Source organism: Miscanthus floridulus, chromosome 1 (genome assembly GCF_019320115.1).
Source record: "Miscanthus floridulus cultivar M001 chromosome 1, ASM1932011v1, whole genome shotgun sequence".
Lineage (NCBI taxonomy): Eukaryota > Viridiplantae > Streptophyta > Magnoliopsida > Poales > Poaceae > Miscanthus > Miscanthus floridulus.
Genome location: NC_089580.1, coordinates 121,707,708 through 121,725,619, shown reverse-complemented (window position 1 = coordinate 121,725,619; position 17,912 = coordinate 121,707,708). Strand labels below are relative to the sequence as shown.

The following is a 17,912-nucleotide window of genomic DNA, read 5'->3' as shown; positions in this document are numbered from 1 at the left end:
CATATAGAGAGCGTCATTTGAGCTATGTTTGCATGTGTTGATTTCCGCCTTGTTCCTAATCATATTCCTGCTGTTCACATCACTTGATACATTTGGTACTTGGAACATGAGTAGGCCAGCAACTAAGATAAGTACTCGGGATACTTATTCAGCTTTGCTATTCAGTTACGAATATTACTATTCCTTACTACTATATTATGTCTGTCCAAGCTCCACTTTCTTTTAACCAAGTACAGGTTCACCTTGCAACTGTTACACTCAAGCTATAATGGTATCATAGTCACTGACCGATTGCACCGCCTGTTGCTTTGGTAAGAACACTTGTAAGACTGTGGTAAGACGTTTGAGAGTTGAGTGTCTTGTTTTTCCTTATCCACAACCTAAGTAGTTGATATGGATAATACTATTTGTGTTGTCTTCTCCTTTCTACTAACCATGTTAGAAAAAGTCAGAGGCAGCGGTAAAGGGAACGAGGACACGCCTACAGATTTCAATGATTGTGTTTCCAAGAATGAGCTTCGTGCCATTCTTGATGACAAGTTTAATGAGATCCTTCGACAAATCATCAACTTGGCCAAGAGGATTGAAGATGTTGAACAACGACATCATGAACCATGTCCTAAAGATGCCGATGATAATGATCTCTCTGAGGAGGATGACGACGCAGAGGCTCAAGCTGAAGCCAAAGCTCGACGACGTGCTGAGGATACACGTAACTATAATCGGTTGAACTTTAACGGACGTGGTATAAAAGATAATAACCAAGGTAATAATGATCCTTTCTCTAAAATCAAGTTTAAGATACCTCCTTTTTCTAGTTCTACTGATCCTAAAGCATATTTAGATTGGGAGATGGTTGTAGATAAAAAATTTAGCTCCTATCAAGTACCTGAAGAATATAGAGTTAGACTTGCTACTAGTGAGTTTACTAGTTTTGCTCTTTTCTGGTGGAATGATATTTGCAATAATGTTAATGCTAATGCTAATGCTCAAATACCTCAAACTTGGACTGTACTTAAACAACGAATGAAATCAAGATTTGTTCCTCTATACTATCAGCGTGGTGATCTGCGATTAAAACTGCAACGTTTAAATCAAGGTAGTAAGACTGTTGAGGAATATTATCAGGAGCTTTTAATTGGTCTAGCATGTAGTAACATACAGGAGGATGAAATGGATAAGTGTTCTAGATTTTTTGGAGGTTTGTGTCGTGAAATACAGGATGTTCTTGACTATAAAGAATAGACTAGATTTTCCCAATTATATCATTATGCTCTTAAAGCTGAAAAGGAAGTACAGGGACGACAACCTAGATGTTCCACGACTCCGTCCACTCCTTCACGTCCAACCAAGGTGAGTAAATTTTCTAATATGCAGACACCATCAGCGCCTGTAAAGAAGAGTTCTCCTATCATACGTTCTTCCAGTGGATCTGCTACACCTTCCTCTAACAGCTCTTCTAATGTTGTTTTCCACCGCTGCAAGGGCATGGAACATATTGCTAAAGAATACCCCAGCAAACGCGCATATATTGCTACTAATGATGGTGGGTATGCTAGTGCTAGTGATGAAGAGAATGAATTTGCACTTGCAACTGATCTTTATGCAGATAAAATTGCGGATAGTGCTGAAGATCCTGATGTTGCTGAAGATCCTAATGAGATAATTGATAGTGTGGCATGCAATGTAAACTACAAATCAATCCTTGTTCAGCGTGTTTTGAGTACATAAATTGAGCCAATAGACAAGCTACAACGCCATAATTTATTTCAAATGTTCCTCATTGTCAATAATTTATGTGTTCATGCTATAATTGATGGAAGGAGCAGCAATAACTTAGTAAGTTCTAAACTTGTCAAGACCCTTGGTTTATCTACACGTGCTCTTCCACATTTATACCATGTTCAGTGGTTCAACAATAGTGGTAAGATAAAGGTAACACAATCTGCTTGTGTGCATTTTTCTATCGGATCATACCATGATTATGCTAATTTTGATGCCGTGCCTATGTAAGTTTGTTCACTTTTGTTAGGCCGCTCTTAGCAATATGATAATAATGTTGTACATCATGGTAGGCAAAATAGATATACTTTTATGTTTAAAGAAAAGACCATTGCTTTACTTCCTTTAACTCCTGCTAAAATTATGCAATATGAAAAGGAACTTGCTGAAAAGAAAAGGAAAGGCCATGATAAAGACTTTAACAAACTAGCAAATGAACCATCAAGTAACATGAAAGAAGTTTTATTTGCTCTTAAATGTGTTCTTATCATGATGAACCATGTTATGCTTTAACTTGTACATCGCCTATATGTCCACTTGGTCCTGCTTCTAGTGCTATGCCTCTTGTTGGTACTAACCTTTTGCAGGAGAAGGAGAATGAATTTCTAGCATGGAGGCCACCATGGCAGCCGCCTTTGCAAAGGATTGGGCGCCAAGATGAACGTCTTCTTCCGGAGCCATCGTTGCTGTCATCCAATGGAGGAGACGATCTACTTCAGTCGAGGACGACTTTAATTCAGAAAAGGAAGGATGATGAGGACATCACTACTTCATCGCATACAAGCCAAGGAGAGGAGGAGGTCCGGCATGGGCATCTAATTCATCTTTCTCATGGTGGAGCCCAGGACTAATCTGTCATAAAACTGGTCACACGGGTGTGTCTGGGCTCCGTTTTCGACGATCCACATATGAATGGAAAGCTAATTAGATAAGGAAGCCAATGCAAGTGGTCTCATGTCAAAAGCCCTTCGAAATCAATGGGAATCGTTGAAACAAGTTAGCGTCCAGAATGTGCCAAGGTGCTGTGACACTGTCTTTTGGTCCGTTGGACCGTGTGTTGTGTTTGGGCCCATTAGGGGGCGTGTCCAGGGGGTGATACCCAAGACTCTATAATTAGCAGCCGTCGCTCTTCTTAGGGTTTGGGTTTTGTTTAGTTCTTGATTTCCTCGTGAAATAGACGTTGTTTTGCTACAACTGTACCGCCAAGGCTGCTTGCTGTGAACCAGGACCCCTGTTCTTGATCTTGTTCGCCTATGGCGATTAATCCTTTTGAATAAAGACTTGAACTCCTTCTCGTTATCATAAGTCTCATATTTATTTACAATTTTAGATTGCGTTCATCCCGTTCTTACTTGTGTTCTCGATTCGCTTGCAGAAAAGCCTTCTCGGCGAGGTCAATCGCGTTCGTGTGGTTGATAACCAATAGAGCAGTGGTGTAACGGTTGCGAGGGTCTGAATCAATCTTGGTTCGAAGCCTAGATCGTAAACGTAGAGTCTCCACCAATCGACGCTATCATATCTATCAGAAGATCGGGCCTTTGTCTACATCACTACGCTCCTCCATGATCTTGACGAGTGTCATCGTTTGTACTTAACTATCTGATCATCAAGTCCTTGCGCTCCCATTGGACTTGGTCAACACAGTCTACAACATCTCCTCATGTACACTTGCTCGTCGACGTTGCTAGGTGTTAGTCGTCCATGGTCCTCCCTGACATCTCGGTCCCTCAGTTCAAGCCTCCATGTCCATCCTTCGCCGTTGCTGGTCCATCGCCACGAATTCGCTTGATGGCTTAACCTTCTCCATTGCCGTCAACTATCTCAACGCTCAACACCTGCACCCATCACAAGGCAAGAGATATGTTGCACAACACTAGACTCACGTCACGGTTAGTCTCAAACACTTAATCAAAGATCGATCATCTCTTGACAATCACTCATTACTAATCACTAAGGACGAAAACGGTACGGAAATATCCCGTATCGAACCGCATCGTTTTCTACACTTAATCCGATCGAATTCGTATTTTCAGACAAATTCAAATTCGGTTCGAAATTCGAAACATCAAATTCGAAATCAGAACGAAAATGGCTTTGATACTTTTCCGATTGTTTTCTACTTTTCTACTTTTAATTCAGAATATCCCGAATTCGAAATTCGGTTTCGAAAATCAGTTTAAACCAAATATGGCCCGCTAAAAGTCCAACCTAAGAAAAATTGTATCTTTTTCATACGATTTCGGACGAAGATGATTTTTATATAAAAATTATAGCTCTCGACGAGATCTACAATTTTCTAGTTTTTATTTTTTTCAATTGAGGTCTTTAAGATGTTCAAAAAAATTAAACAAAGTTTCAACGGTATATTAATCGCGTACAAGCGCTTGTTGCCTTAGAGAAATCATATATTTCTTACCTGGTGTCGAACCGAGATACTTTTTAAGAAAGTTGTAGGACTTGTTAATTATTATTCACTTGTTAATTGTTATGCACTTGGTCATACGGGTTAATATTCCATATTGATTTTTCATGTACCAACCGTGTTCGACATAATTCTGCTCGAATTAGTTCGTTTTTTAAATTCTCGATATTCCGTAAGTTCGTGTTTGTTTTCGTGTCCGGCTTTACCACTTTGGTTTTCGTTTTCGCATTCAAACGTAAAAGTAGAAAACGGTTGAGAGATTTTTCGACCGTTTTTATCCCTACACATCATAATCATATGTGTTCGCACCTTGCTTGCCTGCATCTTCTTCCCCCAATCGCATCTGGAGCCAACGACAGGCCACCGCGCACCAGCAGCTCCTTACCGCTCCTGGCTGGATGCCCGGCCACACTGTCTCCCCACGCTGGTTGTACAGTGCCGCCCCCGCCGCCACCACGCCGCTCACGGACAAGCCAGGAGGAGCAGTGGCCACGACCAAAGCTCGCATATAGTAGCCGTCACTCACGTGCAAGAGGCTTAAGGTAAGAAGAGAGATGCAAGAAAGGAGCAGCAATTATGGAGAAGCAAAAGGATTTGCTATTGGCTTGCTGCGATCTCATTCTCATCTCTGAGACGAAACGATAAGAAACTGAGCCATGAAAAAAAGACAAAAAAAAATGAGTGGATGAGAGCAAAGGAAATGATAACTAGCATGTGGGTCAACTCTGTCTGTTGAACCTACTTTTGATCTGATCTCTAACTGTAAGAAGGAATACTGCCATTAGTGTAAGCACCTAGATTTATTTCTAGCTCTCAAAATCCTGAGATACTTCAATTCATGTGTTCTAAACACCAACTCCTTTGAATTCATGTGTTTTTCTATTCCTTTGTTTTAAGTTAACCATTGTTTATGTGTTTTTTTCCGTTCCTATGTTTTGTATTCCTCTCTTCCAAACAGGTTTCAGTATTTTTGCATATTTGTACTATTTCTTTAAGACTGGTCAAACATGGTGTTCAAAAATAAGCGGTGATAAATGGCTATAGTGTGCTTTTGAGATCTCGGTCATCTGAATGAGCCCTTCGTCGGTTCTAGGTGGAAATGCGGGTCACTATAATCTGCAAGATCGCAACCACTGCTGGTGCCGTGCTTCGTTCACACAAGAGATTAATCCAAAGTCCCAAGCAACTCGCTATGAGCAAGATTTGTCAACCCAATGGCCGTCTAAGATTATGAGAATCGGCTAATATATTGCAGCATGTGCTAAGTGCAATATGTTATCTATCCCCAAAGGCAGAAGCAGTAGCTAGCAAATTCTCTCGCCCCTGCGCGGCAACGGTGCCTTGTACAAACTCCCTCCATGCGCTTGATAGCACTTTGCCTTCTTCACCTCAACCTTCTCCTCAAGCTGCAATCATGGCGTATCAGCGCGCCGATCCTACTCCCTTCATCCCACTCAACATGCAGCTCCAAGAGGTGCCCAACCGAGAGTTCATGACTCCCTTCAGTTTGCTGCTGTTCGCGCGGTCCTTAGAGATTTCTTGCGTGATGAGGTGCATATTGCCTTTCGGGATATCCAACCCACTCACTTGGGTCAGGCTCTGGTTAAGTTCACCCATGTGTATGATAGGGATACGCTGGTGTTAGATATCCCCCACTTCTTCGGCAATGTCAGTGTTTCTTTTGTCAAGCATAATGAAGGTAGAAACTGTCGTAGGCTTCAGTTCAATCAGCACTGTTGGCTGCTTCTGCTCGGATTCCCCAATGATTATCGCACCAGAAGACACATTCAGAATGCTTTGGGCAAATTTGCAAAGGTTTTACTCTAGGAAGAGAGTGAAGGTCACATGAATCGTTTGCTAGTCAGAGCTCGTGTCAATGATCTTCAGAAGCTGCCACAGTTCATTGTTTATTCAGATCCTGACACGCTGAATGATGATTCTTGGACCATTCAGTGTGAGCTTCTGTTGCATCATCCTCATAAAGGGCCCCCTCAAGAAGATCCAATCCCTGAAGATGTTAACTTTGAGAACGGTATGCCTTTTGATTTCTTTGGGCTGGGTCAGCCAGTCAATGGAAATCAAGGAGAAGAAGACCAGAATCAATTAGATGGGCTGTTTGGGCAGAATGGCCAGAATCAATAGCAAGGACAGCAGCAGGAAAAAGAACTGAATGTCTGGGATCCCTGGCCAGCAGAGCTCCAGCCTATGTAGATTGATTTAGCTCCTCCTCTAGGCCAGAATCTGAATGAGCTGCCTGTTCCTGAAAACCAAGACCTGGATCTTAATCAGCTAGCTCTAGACATGGACCTGCATCCAGTAATTCTGAACCCAGAAGCACCCCTGAATGGAGACCTTTTTTATCTCAATGATCCTTACGTGAACATGATGGAGCATCATTTGCTTCAGCTTGAAAATGAGGTTTATCTTGCAAATCCAGTAGAGGAAGAATTGATGGAGATAGCAGATGAGATACAGCAGGAACAGCTCCAGGAACAACTTCAAATCCCCCCAGCTATTCCTCAAGTCTCCCATTGATTATCTGGGTGACGAAATTCCACTGGACCAATTAGTTGGAGAAGAGGGGTTCCCTGAGGAACCTGTGGAACTTAATGTTGAGGAACCACCAGTGGCTGCTCAAATGGCATTGCAGCCTCAGGCTGATGAAGCAGTCCCACATGCAGATGGGCCAGCTCTTCCTGAAGAAGATGAACTGCTTCAACCTCAAGTTGGTGACAATTTCAGCAACAATCTCCATGTTGGGATGGCTCTGATAAGCAGTGATCATGCTGACCCAGTTTGGGCCAGAGCAAAACAAGCTGAGGCAACCAGGCTTTGGGCCAGATTATTCTCCTCAGGTAATGCTACTCATGTTCACACTAGCATTCCAACATCATGGGCCAATTTCTTCACAGTTTTGTTACTGTCACCCACCAACTTTCAATGGGCTAAAAACCTGTTATCCACCAAGATTCCAGAATTGCTAATGACTAGTAATGGGTCTATTGAGTTCTCCATACCTGCTAAATGCCCTGAACATAACCTGAAATGTTTGACAGAGTGATGATGAGGGCTCCTCCAAGGGAAAGGAGTTAAAGGACATTGAAGCTGCTCAGTCCAGCACAAGGAAAAGATCTTCAAAAAATTCTCCTGTCTTGGTTGAAACCCAGGTAAGAAGAAGTCCCAGTTTAGAGCATAATAACAAAGGTTTCAGAACCAGCTCCTGTACTGACAAGAGATGCCTAGCCTGTGGTCCTGAGCCCCCAATAATATGTAAAGAAGCAATCAAAAAGCTGGCTTTTGATTTCTGCAAACTAGACCAAACTGAATTAAATGATGATATTTTGCAGACAAAAAGAAAGAAAAGCAGGCCAATAGCCACAGCAAGGACTGTGCCTGTCATTCAGGATGGGCCAGAAGAAGGAGAGGATGAGCAGGAACTGAAGGACAAGGCTGATCACCTGCTTCAGCTGCTGGAGAAGCACCAGGCTTCTGATGGGGAAGCCTGATCAAGATTATGTTTATCAAATGAAGATGATGAAGTTAGAAGATTTTGGGATGAACCCCTCTTGCTGTAATCTGAGCAATGAGGAGAGGCTTTTTTCTTTCAGTTCATTAGTCTCTGTTTTAGGCAACCTTTCTGTACCGAGTTATTACCTTTGCTCCACTGGGATGGCTTTGTTAAACCTCTATCAGTTGTAAGACTTGCCCATCATGGGCCTTTGCTACTCTTTGTTTCCTAAATGAACTCATCAATATTTAGATCTTGGAATGTGCTTTGCTGGAATGTCAGGGGTATGAATGCTGCCAGAAAATGGGACTCAATTAGAAGTAAAGTAACAGAGGCCAGTTGTGATATAGTATGTTTTCAAAAAACCAAAAAGGACAATTTTGATCTTAGTTTCCTCAGAAAGGTGCTACCAGCAAATTTTGATACCTTTGTATTTGTTCCCTCGGTGGGTGCCTCAGGAGGTCTAATGGTTGCCTGGAAGTCTAATCTTTTTGATGGCTCCCTAAAATTCACAAATGGTTTTGCTCTGGCAGTTCAATTCACTTCTAAACATAACTGCACCAAGTAGAATCTGATGAACATCTATGGCCCATGTACCAATGAGGGGAAAACTGAATTTACTGATTGGTTAAAAGCTGCTGACATGGATCAAGAAGAGGATTGGATTATTTTGGGAGACTTCAACTTGTACAGATATCCTGAGAACAGAAATAGGCCAGGGGTTGATCTAGCTGACATGTTCTTGTTCAATAACACAATTAGCTATCTGGGGCTGACTGAAATTCCTCTTCAAGGGAAAAAAAATATACCTGGTCCAATATGCAAACTCCACCTCTTCTTGAAAAGCTTGATTGGGCCTTCACAAGTAGCACCTGGGACCTTTCCTTCCCAGTCACTGCCTGTAGGGCTCTTACAATGGAAGTGTCAGATCACTGTCCTCTGGTCATCTCAATCTCAACTGAGCTGCCAAAAGCTCATACCTTTAGGTTTGAGAATTTCTAGCTTCTTAGACAAGGTTTCCAGAGCTTAGTTACAGATAACTGGTCCCTACATGCTCCCCATGTTGACAAAGCTCAAAAAAAATTTTTTTTTTGAAACAAAGGCAGGAGCTCTGCCCCTCAATTAAGACAGAAAGAATTTATGTACAAAAGTGCTAGCCAACGGGATGACAAAAAGCGCACCCGATAGGCTAACCAACCCACACGACGCAGCTGAGCACTAACACGGCACACTACCATGGGTCATCGCTGCCGAGAATGGCTGAAACGCCAGCAGCTCCGACTTCTCATGGCAGTCCACACACAAGCCACCCACCAACGAGCCCGAAGCAAGAGGCCGCAACCGATCATCGTTGCCAAGCTCAAACACCCCGCAAAGAGCAGCTCCGACTTCCAATCACGGCCACACGCCTCGCCTCCAGCACTTGCCGACCCCTAGCAGACCCCAGCCTACGATGAAGGTGGGGGCTCGCCGCGTGTCATCGTTGCCGAGCCACGTCCCTGATGCAGCAGCTTCGACTTCTCGCAGCAAGACCCGCCTCCACGCGTCGTCGAGGCGCCAAGAAGCGAAGAACAATCACCGAGGAGACATCGAGGCCACGACGAAATCCAAACGCGACGCCTTCAGGAAGGTAGCAACGCCGATGGCGCCACCGTCGCACGTCCAAAGTGGACCGGGCTTTCACCCTTGGATGATAGTGCTAGACGGGGTACACGACGCCCCCAACAGGGAAAGCGGCACCCACAGGTGTCGCCGTCGCTAGGCTTTCGCCTAAGGAGTCCTCAAGCACGAACGTCGGGCCAAGAAGCAAGGCCCCTAGCCATCCCTCACTGCCATCACCGTTGTCCCGCCGCTCCACAGTAACCCCTTCAGAGGGGCCTCGACGCGCCGGCTGCACGCAGCAGCCGCACAGCTGCATCGGCCATCACCCCCTCCGGCCGGGCAAATTGGAGCTGGACCTGACTCCGCTGCTCGCGAAACACCGCCGCACGACCAACGCCTTCAGACGGCCGCAGTCGCCGGCTCTTGGCACGTGCTGCCGACGCTGCGACCCGACGTCAGCCACCACCAGACACGTGCCCCACCCCCGTGGGCGCCGCCCCCTGCCCAGCGGCGTCAGAACCAGCAATAGAGCACCGGTGCCGACACCCTTTGCTGTCGCCGCCGCCTCCGCCTTGGCCAGGCACCGCCCTCTCCAGCCCTACGAGAGGGAGCCGGATCCAGGTGCCGGAGCTCCAAATCCGGCCGTATGGGCACCGGATCCAGCCGCCCAGGACTGGATCCAGTGAACCGGGCCAACGCCGCCGCTGCCAAGACAGGAGGAAGGGACGGGCGAGGGAGAAAGGGATCCGCCGCCGTCCCCACGCGCCAGCCGGACACCAGCCGGCGCCGCCAACAGCCGCGGCGGACGCCCCCGCCGGGCTCCACGCAGCCCGTGTGGGAGGAGAGCCTCCACCCCGCTGTGACCAGCGCCACCAAATCACGAGGAGAGGGGGAGCCCCGCCACCGCCATCCCGGCGAGCCGCGTGGCCATGCCGGCGGCCAGCTCCGGCGGCGGCGTGGCAGGGGGAGGGGAGGGAAGGGGTGGCTGCTAGGGTTTGGGAGGGCGCGGCCGCCCGTGTCGCCCGCGTGGGGGAGCGACGCGGGGGCTCTCGTATTCGTACAAAGCTCAAAATATTTCCAGGAAATTTAAAAATCTTAGGGCAGCTCTTAAGGTCTGGAGCTCTTCTTTCTCTAATCTAAAGCTCACTATTGAAAATCTTTCCCTCACCATCCATTTCCTAGAGATCCTGGAAGAGTACAGAGATTTGAGTCTAGAGGAATGGAATTTCAGAGATAGTCTCAGAGAAAAGTTGCTTTCTTTACTGGAGCAGCAGAGAATATACTGGAAACAAAGGGGATCTGTCAAATGGGTCACACTTGGGGATGCTAGCACTAAATTCCTTCATGCTAATGTAACCATTAAGCACAGAAGAAATTTAATTGCAAAATTGGTCACTGAACAGGGTGAGGTTGTTACTTCCCATCATGACAAGGAAGTGCAAATTTGGCACTCTTTCAAAGATAGACTGGGGGTCACTGAATATAATGAAATGCTATTTGATTTGTCTTCCCTCATGCAAGAGCATCCCAATCTCAACTGGCTGGAAGATCAATTCACAACAAATGAAATTGATGAGGTGGTGAAGATGCTCCCAAATGATAAATGTCCAGGTCCAGATGGGTTTACTAATGAATTCATCAAAAAATGCTGGTACACAGTAAAAAATGATTTTTATGATCTGTGCTGGGCCTTCCAAAATAACAATGCCTGTCTTCAGAGTATCAATACCTGTTTCATCACTTTAGTCCCCAAAAATCAAAGCCCAACTTCCATCTCTGACTACAGGTCAATTTCCCTCCTCAATAGCTCCATGAAGCTTATCACTAAGATTTTGGCCAACAGACTTCAAACAACCATCACCTCTTTGGTCCACAAAAATCAATATGGCTTCATTAAAAATAGAACAATTCAAGATTGTTTAGCATGGTCCTTTGAGTATCTCCACCTGTGCCACCACTCTAAAAAAGAGATCATAATCCTTAAACTCGATTTTTAAAAGGCTTTTGACAAAATTGAGCACTCTACAATCCTGAAATTGCTTCAGGCAAAAGGCTTTGACGATAATTGGCTTTCCTGGATACAGAATATTCTCTCCACTGGAACTTCTAAGGTCCTGCTCAATGGGGTCCCAGGGAAAACTATTCATTGTAGGAGGGGTGTCAGGCACAGGGACCCTTTATCCCCCCTCTTATTTGTCCTTGCTGCTGATCTTCTACAATCTGTCTTGAACAATGCCAAGGATAGGGGCCTCCTTAATTTACCTATTCCTTTGAACTCCTCTAACTTCCCAGTTATCCAATACGCCGACAGGGCCGTCCCGACATAAACCGAGGCCCTGTACGAACTTCTGAAGCGAGGCCTATTAAATTAGCAAATAGAATAATAAAATAATATATATGTTATAATATAGTACATAGCAACATGATACATTAATAATCATACCTATTTAATCTTAATTGCATAAGCTTTACTTGAACAATGTTATTCTTTTCGTGTTTCTTGAAATGTAATTTTCGATGATAGACTCATAATAATTTTTTTTTCAACATGTCACTCATCCAAAACAACTTTAGTAACCATAATTATATCTGTTTAGACTGATTTATAGAAGACATGACCTAGATTTTGGAAACCAATTGATGCACAGGTATGAAAAAAATGAAAGATTTAAACAATACTCAAATGCCGATAAACATACACATCTAACAACAAAATAGGCCAATTCACTAGTTCTGCTATTGATGATTTATTGGGAGATGCGCAACGAAGACAAATAATGGCGAAGGGAATCCGGCCTTGTCAATGGCTCAATGCACCAGGGAATTAGAGAGAGAAAACAAAGATTTAGGCCAACGAATTGTGGAACTCGGCTGCATCACTGAAAAATTGAGGCCCCTTGTAAAACAGAGGCCCTGTTCGGTCGCACTGGCCGCACTCCCACAGGGACGGCCCTGACGCCGATGACACTCTGATCATTCTTGATGGTGATGCTAGACAGTTACTTTTCTTGAAAGCTGTTCTACATTCTTTCACTGATTCTACTGGACTGAAGGTGAATTACTCTAAATCTGTTATGCTTCCCATCAACCTATCTGAGGAAAGATTTAATCATCTGGCTAACACCTTTGGGTGCTCCAAGGGCTCATTCCGCTTCACATAACTTGGGCTTCCCCTAGGCCTTACTTGTAACACCCCTAGTGTTGAGCATCACTAAAACTTATCATGTCATCATCTTGCATGTTGATCATCCATAATAGCTAATCATGTCTTGCATCCACTAAAATCAATATTTATTTTATTAGAAATGCAATGCATGTGTGAAGCTTGAGTTAAAACTTAAAAACCCTTTTAAGGTACTTTGTGACCTTCTATTTTTGAATTTCACTAAAATACTTGAAATTATGCTTTAATAAACTTTGAGGTGTAAAGAAGGTGCTTTACACTAGTGTCAAGTGTGCAGTATGAATTCAAGTCCAAACCCTTAAAAATGGAGCCTCAAATTTGAATTCAAAACTTGGATTTCAACACTTAGTCAATTTGGCTAAGCGCTGGATTTCAGTATTTGATTCAATTTTGGGGAGCTTGTTAAAATGAATTTCATAAATAAACTTGTTCAAGCAATGGCACCGTTTTGAAGTATAAGGTTTGTATGTCACAATGATGCTATTGGTTGAAGTGTTTGCTCACTAATTAATTCACCAAAGTTGCTAAGTTGACTGTTTTCAAAACCCTAACTGCAAGTCTGTCGGTACTGAGTTTTCAGTTTCAATCTTCCTCCCATTCTTGGGTGAGATCTCCTTATCCAATTAGAATTAGATGTTCTTGATTAAATTAAAGTTGAATATCAAAGAAAGATGAGTAACTTTTGTCTTTGGATCCAATCATGTTTCCATTTGGAATCTGGAGAAAATGTAGGGAGAATAAGGGCTGTCAGTGCTACAGTGCACGTCGCCGGGAAGCACCCTGCCTTCCTGCCTGCTTGCCGCCGCTCCTGAACGGTTGCGCCGCCTCCACGCACGCCAACACGCAGCTGCTTCGCCTGGACGCTTCGTAAGTAGGATCTGGACGCCCTGAAGCTTCGCCCACGTCCTTAAATCGCCCAACCGGCTGCCGAGCTCATCCTCTCTTTTTCCCGCCGCCGTCGAGCACCTCCAGTTCGCCGACCAAATTCACCGCCATCGTCCACCTCGCCGCAATTCATCTCACAGCCACGTTCGCCATCTCCTTGCGCATCTGCCTGACCTGCTCGTGCTAGCTCTACCCGCCAGAATCGCCCTAACGTCGTCGTCTTCCTCCTCGATGTTCACCGTGCCGCCGTGAGCCTCCTGACCGTGGCCAGCCCTCCGTGGCGCACCTCCGCTCCAAATTTTCCTTGTTTTAGCTTCCTATTATCGTCCTGTTGCTCATCGCCTTGACGGTTTTCACAGAGAATGTCCAGACGCGCTGGAACGTATCTTCGCCGCCGGTTCACGCCGCCGTCTTCGCCCCCAATGTCGACGAGCTTCCTCCGCCACGTTCTCGGTTCGACCCGCTGCCGTTCCGAAGTCTCGGTGAGCTCCTGAGTCTAACTACGCTATCCGTTTAACCTCTACCGGGCCATAGTGGCTGCAGCGCCACCGTGCCGGCGTGCTCTTCCTTGTCAAGCCGCTGCAGCCGCGGTCGTGTGCGTTGTTAACTCGTGCGTGCTCGACAGACCCCTCGGGCGCGTTCGCGTGTTAGTGTTGAGTGTACCGGTGGCCTTCGTGTCACCGGAGAGCTCGCCGTTGGGTGTAGCCGCGCTGCCGGAGCTCCGCCGTGCCGCCATGGCCGCCAGCGTTGACGCTACCGTGCCATAGTTGATCGACTGTCACCGTCAGGGAGTTCGCGAGGTCGAGAGGGACGTGTAGGGCTAGCTGGTATCACTACAATCGTCGCCGATGACCTTAGCCGCCGTGCCGGAGCGCCCCCGACCCACCGAAGTCGCCGTCGTGTTCGTCGTCGTGCACCAGAAGACCAAACCGTACCATCAGGGTGTGCGCAATGATGAGAGGAGTGTAACAGAGTAGGTTTCGTCGCCGGCGAGCACGCCGTCGGCGAGAACCCTCCGGTCAACGACCGCGCGTCTCGCGGTCAACGCGGGTGCACTGTGCGCGGTTGACCGGGCCCGGCTATCAGTCAGAGAGGGTGAGAAAGGATTTTATCCTTTTTCGTTTTCTTGAAAATACTAATAAACCCTGAAATTTGATTAATTCGTAACTAAATAAATAAAGCTGATAAAATTATGAAAATTTTTGTGTAAGCTTTTTATCTTGTGTTTGATCAGAGAAAAATATGAGTTGTTGGAAATCAGTACTTTTGCTGGATCTAAAAAAATACCTCTTTTAATTAATAAATGAACCTTCCATGATTTGTACAGGTTAAAATAATTACGCTAAAATCATGAAATTTTGTGTATATGCTTTACATGCTAAAATCAACCTCCGCAAAAAGTTTGGTTCTGTTTTAATAAAAATATCTTGTCCACTTAATTCAAATGCCTTTTATGGATTAATAAAAATACAAAAAAATGATTTCCTTAAATCATTAAAATGAATTGAGTGAACTTTGGGGTTGATTGTGGACCTTGGAACACTAACACCTTGTTGTTACATAGCAACTACTTACATGATTGTGTTCTCATGATTAACATGTTAATGATAAATAACAATAGTGTTTAGTGAGTAATTAACCTAGTTACTTAGTGAAGGAAAGTTGTACTCAAGTAATTAATATTGTTAAGTCATCATAAACCATGTTTAGCACTTCATCATTCTAAAGCATGCATTTTATTTACGTTTAGTGAACGAGAGTGGTGACCTTAGTGTGGAGTAAATCCCAGAGGAGGGTTTTCACTCTGTGGAAGTTGGGTTCGAGGGTTGTGTTACTTCTGAAATATCTGACAACCCCGACACCGCAAGCAAGCCCCGGAGCATACCACCACTTCCTTGTGTTTTACAAATATTATTCATATAAGTGTTATGCTTGTTGCATTAAGTACAGTAGGAGTTGATTGATTACCATCTGATGCATTACCTACCTTGATGATCTTATACCATCCCTTGTTACCCTTTGTAGTATGATAGGTTAGCTATGCTTAGCGTTGCTTAGTGAATAAGAGTCGAGTGGTGATTTCATCATTCATAATGTTTCTACACTCAGGGATGCCCTGAGAGTTTAATAATGAATAATATTAACTGGAGACCGAACGGGACGTGGGTTATGTCTCTGGTGGTTAAGCCGATAGGGTTGCCTGTTCGTGCTTGTTCTGTCTGTGTCGATTGAGGACCGATCGTTGTAGGCCCGCTTATGATCGTGACTTGTAGTACTGGTCACATACTCCGATAAGCCTAATACCTTGGCTATTCCATTATGTGAAAGGCCAACCGCGCACTGGGAGTGGAGATGGCGAGAGTAACATGTACCCATCATGTCAATCCACCAGGAGTGGCACGGGGAGGTGGAGTACCGTGCTCTCGGGTAACGCTGGACTAATTCATGATTTGGGGGAACCGCGTGAGGGTTGATATATGTAGGTTTAGGACCGGTCCTAGACCTGCATATGTCGTGTGGTAAAGAAACCCCAACTGGGCCAAACCGATTCGAATCGCCGCTGCTTCTCGGAGAAGAAGACTCGATCAACTGACCTGCATCGTAGTTAATAACTGAAACATTAGTGATATGATCATGAGATGAGATGGTTAAAGAAGTGATTGACCTAGATCAGGTGCAAATGAGAGACCTATAATTATTTAACTTGAGCTAAAACATTGAAAGTAAAGATCAACTTAGTAAGCTTTTCTACAAAAGTTTAACTTGATTCTTGCTACAAACTTATCTTGATTCCCTGTAAGTCTGCATATCCTTAGAGTCTTTCCTTTTCGTTGGAGTACCTTTGTACTTAGGGTTTGTTAAACCCTTGTTGCAGATGAGCCTCATGAGCAGTTAGGCTTTTGCCCCTGTTGCATGGCAGGTTTGGAGGAGGAGTCCCAGCAGTAGAGCTGTTGTTGTTGCGCACCCTTGGGCGGGGTGAGTATCTTTTGATTGTAGTATAAGTGGTGCCCTTTTGCTACCCCACTGCCTGAATGGCTAAAACTTATGGTTTGTAATAATTTAATAACTGGTTTGTAAATTTATAGTATTGTAAGACTTCCGCCACTTACTCTGATGTAATATATTTGTATATTTGTACGACTGTTGTAATACTACAATACTTTCTGTAATGGATCCTGCTCGAGAGAATAAATGTGGATGATTCGGGGTTCCCCGAGGACACCTAACAGACTACCAGAGTTATCTGGCTCTCATGTGCAGCAGTCAGAAATCTGAAGGACAATGACAGGGACATGTGGGTCATTGTTCAGAATGGTTAAACCTGTCTATTTTGGCAAGATACTTGGATACAACAGCCACTGAACTTGCAATATCCAGAATTATACTCTTTTGCTAAAAATAGACTGATCTCAGTGGACAACATGCTTGGGCAACAACCTTTGGCTGATCAGTTCAATTTGCCACTTTGAACTGAAGCTTACAATCAGTTTTTTCATGTTGAATCTCTGAGAAACCACTTTCCTCTAACAGAGCAGCAAGGCAGCTGGCATTCAGTTTGGGGAAATTTTTCAACCACAAGAATCTACAGATTTCTGATAGGGCATACTCAAGTGCATCAAGCTTTCAAGTGGATTTGGAAATGCTGTTGTCTATTTACATTGTCAATTTTTAATGACGTGCCGCAACTATGTCCCAAAAAATGACTTTCGTTAAATGATGATAATGATAATGATAGCGGACCAGTTGATAGCTCAGTCGGTGGCGTCCCCGTCGTTGACGTCCCCGTTGTGGGAAGCTCCAAGTCGGGAGTTTGATTCCCCACCTCGCATGCGCAGGAATTGCATGTTATAAAAAATCATCTCGCATATCTCACGTCAAAGCACAGGTCTAAGGACCGGCCCAGTCTCATGTTGGCCACGGAGCCACCATGTATGGGTGGGGTAGGGGTTCAGAGTTTTCTCAATCTGTATGACAAGGTTTCCTTCTATCTTAAGTAGAATACCCGGCTTCATACCCCCGCGGGTCGAGTTTTTTATAATGATAATAATATAATAATAAACCCTCCTTTGGCAGGGTTGTAGCTCTGGCTCCGGTTTCTTACGGGTCCTTGTAAGGAGCCCTGCCAAACGAACATCTCAAAAAGGTTCCTTGCAAGGAGTTTTGAGTTGTAGCCGTTTTTTTTATAGAGAAACTAGAGCAAAAAAATTGGCTCCTCGTGGTTCCTCCTTACACAGCTAATATAAATTATTACAAAACTACCACTAGAGTTGATTTTGTCAAACATTTTTCAAAACAGCTTTAACTGCACCAAAGAAGTTGCTCCATATGAGGAGCTAGAGCCGGAGCCCTACCAAGGAATGGAGGACCCACTTTGGATGCTTGTGTTTTCTACATTTAGACCCTCTTTGGAATGGAGGACAAACACAAGAAAATGTAGGATTCTAATTCCTAAGGATTTAGTTCATGTAGCAGCATTTGGTTTATAGGAATAAGTCACAATAAAACTAAAGGGAAAAAGAATCTACTCA

At 44.5% G+C, this 17,912-nt stretch overlaps 1 long non-coding RNA gene across 1 annotated transcript; it reads left to right on the top strand.

The window, feature by feature from the left end:
* Window positions 1–13,463: 13,463 nt before the first annotated feature.
* Window positions 13,464–16,584, top strand: LOC136492299 (uncharacterized). The gene is made up of 3 exons (XR_010768116.1): window positions 13,464–13,631; window positions 13,743–13,865; window positions 16,259–16,584. It is a non-coding gene; the product is annotated as an uncharacterized lncRNA (long non-coding RNA).
* The last annotated feature ends 1,328 nt before the right edge of the window (window positions 16,585–17,912 follow it).